The sequence below is a fragment of the Nelumbo nucifera genome, chromosome 3, assembly GCF_055504915.1.
Source record: "Nelumbo nucifera cultivar China Antique chromosome 3, China Antique-T2T, whole genome shotgun sequence".
NCBI classification, from domain to species: domain Eukaryota; kingdom Viridiplantae; phylum Streptophyta; class Magnoliopsida; order Proteales; family Nelumbonaceae; genus Nelumbo; species Nelumbo nucifera.
The window spans coordinates 62,882,556-62,889,359 of record NC_142651.1 but is presented as its reverse complement, the minus strand read 5'-3'; positions in this window follow the sequence as shown (position 1 = coordinate 62,889,359).

Genomic DNA, 6,804 nt, shown 5'->3' with positions numbered 1-6,804 from the left:
CAAAGATAAAATCAACAACCAGGTGGAAGACAAACTCAAAACAACTGCCCCCACACATCGCCTAAATAACACCAAGATACATCAAGGACAGAAATGCTTAATGATAAGCTCACACTTACTAATAAGTAGAAGGGGCTAAAAATCTACCCAAATTAAAAAATATATATACAATCCACCGTGCACCTTAGCTAGGAACTGGAACACTCACATGGCCCAACCAAGTAAGCATACATTTCCAACCAGGAATCCCACTTGTCGGAAACCATGAAGGGACACAAAAACAAGAAACCACGATACTCATGGTTCACCACACTAATCCTCTAGCCTTGAAACAATTTATCTAACAAGTGCAATAACCTCCTAACTCAATACAAACTCTTCGTTCCACTACAAACCTCCAAAACGAACCAATGACACAAATGTTTATTGATAAGCTAACACTTACTAATAAGCAGGGGGCTAATTGTAGGTACATGTTGTTCACCACAACTGCAATAGCACAGAAGGCACTAAACAAATGCTATAAAAACATTCGCGATGAGTTCATAACTCGGCACAGATTTGCGATGAGCTCAAAGCTTGCACAAACTTACGATGAGCTCAAAGGCTGCATGGGCTTGCGATGAGATCAAAACCACCACAAACCAACGATGAACTCAAAGCCACAATATCGATGACGAACTCGAGGTTTCCAGGAACCTACGATGAGCCCAAAGCCATTGTGAGCTTGTAATGAAATCAGAGCCATCGCAAATCGACGACGAACGAAAGAAACAACGACTAGATGATATCACTCGTGACAGGACGCCCAATAGGATTAAGAAAGACACGTCAAGACTAGCACTGACATCATCCATGCCACATCAAAATAGGAGACCCGCAAAAGGAAGTAAAATATGTGTATTATGAGAATCTTCAGACGAAAGGAAACCTCATCGTAGAGAGATCTCATAAGACACGTGGCAAACCCTTAGCAGTGTCCCCCTGACAACTGACACCAAACCTGAGATTCCCTTTCTGAATGAGAATCAAATTCTTTTAGCTCATTCCTTTTAGGACCTCGGAATCTCTCCCTATAAAAGGAGTCATGAACCATAACGAACATACAACTTTGTCGATCGAAGCCCTTAGCCTACCACACCACTCACAATAAGATAATAACATAAAGATTTTTCTATATGTATTATTTTTCTAGGTGATACATTGGATGGGGCAAAATTAAATCTGAGCCATTGGATTTCTTAATCTATTGTTTTTAGTCATTGGATCTGAGTTTTGATTATTAATAGCATGAAAAATGCATTAAAACAATCTCGACAGTGTATGGGTATGTCACACACCCAATTTAGTTTTCAACAATTGAAAACCTTAAACCGAAAAATGTCGCCCATCGTGAGAGGAAATGCCATTTCCATGCATAGGTGGCATGTGTTGGAATAAATGGTGCCAAATAGCAAAACAATATTCAAAAAAATTTTTGTGAATAAACATTGCCTCAACATTTATCCTCAAAAAATGCGAACCTCCAAATGGAAGCCATACCAAACACCATCTTTTTTTTTATTAATAAATGTTGTCTCAACATTTATCCTCGAAAAATATGAACTCCAAATGGAAGCCATACCAAACACCATCTTTATTAATTGCACTAACTTGTTGTTTTAATAGTTTGGCTATTTATTGCTTACTAGCATTCACCAACTACTAATCATTTATTTAACTGCTTTACCTTTATAGTTGTTTGCTTTCATTGTTATATTTATTGTTCATATGTATCATTTACTTTAAGTAGTTAACTTGTCTTTGAAATTTCATTGGCATCCTTACAATTACTTAAATCTCAAGTTTACTATCTTGAATAGTTAATCCATCTCTTAGTCATTCCATTGTGGCTAGTCCTTTACTCTAACTACACTAATCAGCACACTCTTCTAGAGCAGTTGCAATTTATATTTTTGTTTATTTACTTGCAGTTACCATGTACATTTTGTAGTTAGTTACATTTAATGTTTACTATTTATTTAACTACAAATCTCCACCAACTCTTCATAGCAATTATTTATTGTTTTTGGTATATTTACTTTCTATTGTTATTTGCTTTCAAGCAATTATTTGTGCTTATTGTTTTATATTTGTTTAATTGACAACTTTTGCAGCATTTGCTATTGTATTATTTATTTGTTTTGAAGTTGCAATTCTTCATTTAGCAATAAAGTTAATCATTGAGAACAATTTCTTCATTAACTATTGAATCAATTAACTAAGCCTTATTCTGTTGCATCTTGCTTTATTAAGAAGGCTTAACTTCAGTTTTTGGGAAAAGGATTATTTGAACTTAACACAATCACAGTTTTTAAGCTATACCCAATTCACCCCCTCTTGGTTAAGGCCATCGTTCCCAACAAGATTTTCTTCGTGGTTGTATCTATATCCACAAGGGCGGGTACAAGACACTACAAATGGGTACACGCTTTTGCCTTTTCATAGCACGTCGCATCCACTATATTGCCACAGCAAGGCTACTTGAAATTGGAATTTCAAATTTTGTGCCATAAGTATCTTTATTAAAAAAACAATTTCTAAGCTTAGTTTGAGTTGAACTTCGGTTGCCTGCATTCAAAATATACTCTTAGACCACTAAACCAACTTATCATCCCATGCTAACCATTGAAATAAAAGTTTTTATTTATTTTAGTGTCTACATATAGTCCAAATAAATAATGGTATATAATTATGTTTAACTAAAAGTTAAAAAGTCAATTTTTAAAATTAGTATTTTACAAACATTAATGAAATGGATAATCTATTAAATTCGTATTTATATCAAAAAATGATTTTTAATCTCAAAATTTTTATAGAAATAAAAATACTAATATGAATAACTATTTTTGCAATTAAAATTTATGAATTTGCATATGATACGTATATTAGAAATCTTAATAGATTTTATTTATTTTTAAGTTAAGATTATATATTTTTATAAATGATTAATTAATGTTTTAATTTCATTAAATAACAACATATTTATAATTTACAAAAGAACCAAAATATCATCTACAAAATATTTGAGAATTTAAGGGTAAATTTCTTAAAGTACCCTTATGGTTTAGGAAATTGACTAACTCTACCCTTACTGTTTACATATCATCAAAAAGTACCCCAAGTTTTCTAACAATTGACATTGTCGTTATACATTAATGGAAAAAATGAAATGTCGAATTCACCCTTTACTGATCCTCAAATTTTCAAAATAAACCTAACTGATGAAAATTTTCAAGTCTAGGTACAAAAGAGGATACAAATGGAGTTGGTGCATAGAAGGGTGCCACCAAATGTTGCCAGCTCTTGACAGTGGGCCTCTCAGCCTCCGACGCTTGCTGCTATTGTTGCCTTGATTCCTCCATAGAAGAAGATGATGATGAATTCAACTTCTTTGTCGTCCAATCCTCTAGGTTAGGCGATGCGGGTGACAATACCAACAGTGATAGAGGACGGATCACTACCTTCCACCCCTCAGCGAACTTCGACACTGGGTTCACCTGTATGGGTAGCGTTGCTCGACTCTATAATCTTTGCACATTAGTTTACACAAGCAAGCAAAGTGGACCGGGATCGGGAACATGTGATGTGTTGAAGCACATGTGACGTGAAAGAGGCAAACTAACATTTCTGCTTTTCAACCAAATCATTGGTCCTTTTTTTAAGGAAAAATATCATATTTCATTCAACCATGAAACTTGTATGTATATAGAGTAGTGATCACAATACCAAGCAAGAAAGTACAGAAACATTGTATGAAAATAGAGAAGTGGTAACAGTACCAAGAAAGAATACAAGTCTCTAGAAAGAACAAAATATTCATAGTGGATAAATGAGAAAATGAAGAAACTTCTACAACAAACAAAAGGTGAGGTAGAATTACCAATAGAAGAGATAAATGAGTGCATTTCCAACCACCAAAAGAGAGGGATATATACAGTAGCGATTCGTCACAACTTTAACCATCCGGAATCATAACCGCCAGAACTTTAACGAACTGGAACTAACTAGAACTTTAAAAGTCTAGAACCATAATCGTTGGAACTGTTATCACTAAAACTAGAACCAACTAGAAGTTTAACCACCGGAATTGTTATCACCAGAAGTGGAACCAACTAGAACTTTAATCACCGGAACTAAGTCTGTCACAACTGTTATCGTTGGGAGTGGAATCAATTGGAACTTTAACCACCCGGAACTGAAACTGTCGGAATTGTTGTCGCAAAAAATGGAACCAACTAGAACGTTAGCCACCCAAAATTGTAATCGTCGGATTTGTTATCATCAGAACTGGATCCACCCGAAAATATGTGTCAATGAAGTAAAATAAGGAAACAATCACCAGTGGTGAATCAAAGTAGTAATTAAGGCCACCGCCCAACACTCCGCCTCCTGCACTAAAATCCATGCAAAAAAAAACAAAAGAAAACAAGGAAAAGGAAAAAAGGAGAAGAAATGAAAGAGAGTGGAGGATTTGATCGAGTTAATCAAGAAGAAGAGAGAGAAGTGAGGGAAAGGAAGAAGGGAAGGAAAAAAACGGAGAAGAAAGGGAGAGAGTGGAAAGAAAATGAACGACTGAAATGGAAAAAAAGAGAAGAACCCAAGAACAACCCCAAGATGGAGACTCTCTTAGAGAAGAGAGTGATAAAACCTTTAGAAACCCAGAGATGGAGACTCTCTCAGAGAAGAGAGAGATGTTGGAAGGGTTAGGATCCATCATATGGATGGTCGAACCATGCTAAATGGTTGGGTGAAATTTCATAAATTTCCTAATCCTTTTAGGAATCAAATTCCCTATGTTTTGAAAAACTGCATTTTTCAAGATCGGTCTTGCACTGAACCGGACCAGATTTGAAACTAATCAAAGAGGGAGCTTTATACCTTGTACGGATACCACAAACGCAGATCCCAAGGTGGAAGTTCACGCCCAAATTAGCCCTAAAACTAGCCTCCACTGAAGATGGCGCAATGTATAAGTGAAGTTGATTCAGCAACATAGTTTTCAGCAAAACTGCAACCCAACTGCTTGGATCGAACTAGGTAAGTTGAGCATGATATCCGCTGAATTTTTCTTGCAAAAATAAGAGGAAAAACTAATCTATATCAGTCATAGATAGTTGAGGTCGAACTGGGAAAAAACTAGGAGACAAAAGGGTGCAAAGAGAACAAAAAACTGCAAAAATATGAAGTTGTCTTGTACTGGTCCACCCCCTCCTCTTTTATAATCTCTTATGAAGCTATCTCCTACTCTAATTAGGAGATAATCTAGATCTAAATCATATTTGGACTCTAATATGAGATATACCTTATCTTCTTATAAGATTAGGTGCTCCATACCAAGATTCACCCCATGTTACATGACAGATTAATTAATCATACTAATTATGGGCCATAGGCCCATTAGCTATAAGGCTTACGACCCAAGGGTGTTACATGGCCAACCTAGGTCTGTTGTATGGCGTAGGACCCCATAATAATCTTACATAAGTCCACATGGGTTCTGTCCAACCTCTGTGGAAAGGCTTGGCCGAATTCACTACTAAGCGCAGTGAACCCCTGAGCATATCACTATGGGCTCAATATGGGCCCAATATTTACACTTAAATGATCATTGAATTCAGTCATCCTATGAAGATCCAATGATAATGGATTTAAGAAAGATAAAGCCCATTAAGTGATCAACCCTTAATGGTCCCTTAGACTTAACCTCTCGGCCCATGATGATCAAATATTGCCCGACAGGGAAGGACCTCTCCCCTGGCTACAAGGTACAATGTCACACTCTCTGCTCGAATGGATCTCGGGAATTAAAATCTTTTTGTAAACATTTTTCATAAAACATTTATATATATCAAACACAATTGAAATCCATTGTTAGTAGATTAGGCTTCCATCAGAGAGATTGTGAGCCCTATCATTCATTTTGTCCAACAAAGATGTCGATCCTATCACTATGATCACTCACTCAAGTGAATTCTCAAACTGTCCCAACATACCCAAGTTTTGACCTTCAATGGATCTCACTGATTGGCATATCAAAGACAGTCCAATCCAACACCTAATGCAGTACCATAGTCAAGTCTAGGGGTTATGTGTAACATTCTAATTTTGCCCATCAATCTCTAAGGTCTAGGGCATAACTGGAAAATGGTCTGAGTTCAGTGTTTCGATCAAACACAAACTTCATATGCTTTGGGTCTAACCCGAATAGTTGAGACAAGTTGCTCCAACTTCTTTGGTAGCACATCAGTCTTAGCCTTGGCAGGATAAACTCCCCGAATCTATCCAACAGCTGAGAACATTATAAACTAACACGAGTCTTATAAGTGTCCAATTTAAGGGGTAATTTCACAGAAACATACCAATATCAACATGAAACAATAATGTACTTTTATTTATTTACAATAAATGTATATGCATATCAATTTGATTGGAGCTAAGGGTTTACAGTGTCTAACAAGAGACAAAGACTCTTCGAGTTCCTATTGATATGACAAGGAGAGAGAGAGAGAGAGGGGGAGAGAGACAGAGACAGAGACAGAGACTCTTCAACTCCTTTCTCGATAAGGCTTGTCTGAGACCGATTATATATCTTTCATCTTTCCCCCTTTGAGTGGGTAAATAATCTTTCACCACTTGATTATTATTCATAAAATCTAGTACCCACTTGATATGCATATAGTTACAAACCTAAGTAAAAAAACTAGGAAGTTAAAAAAAAAATGGGAAGGAAGTGACCTGTGGGGTTTGTCACCATGCAACTAA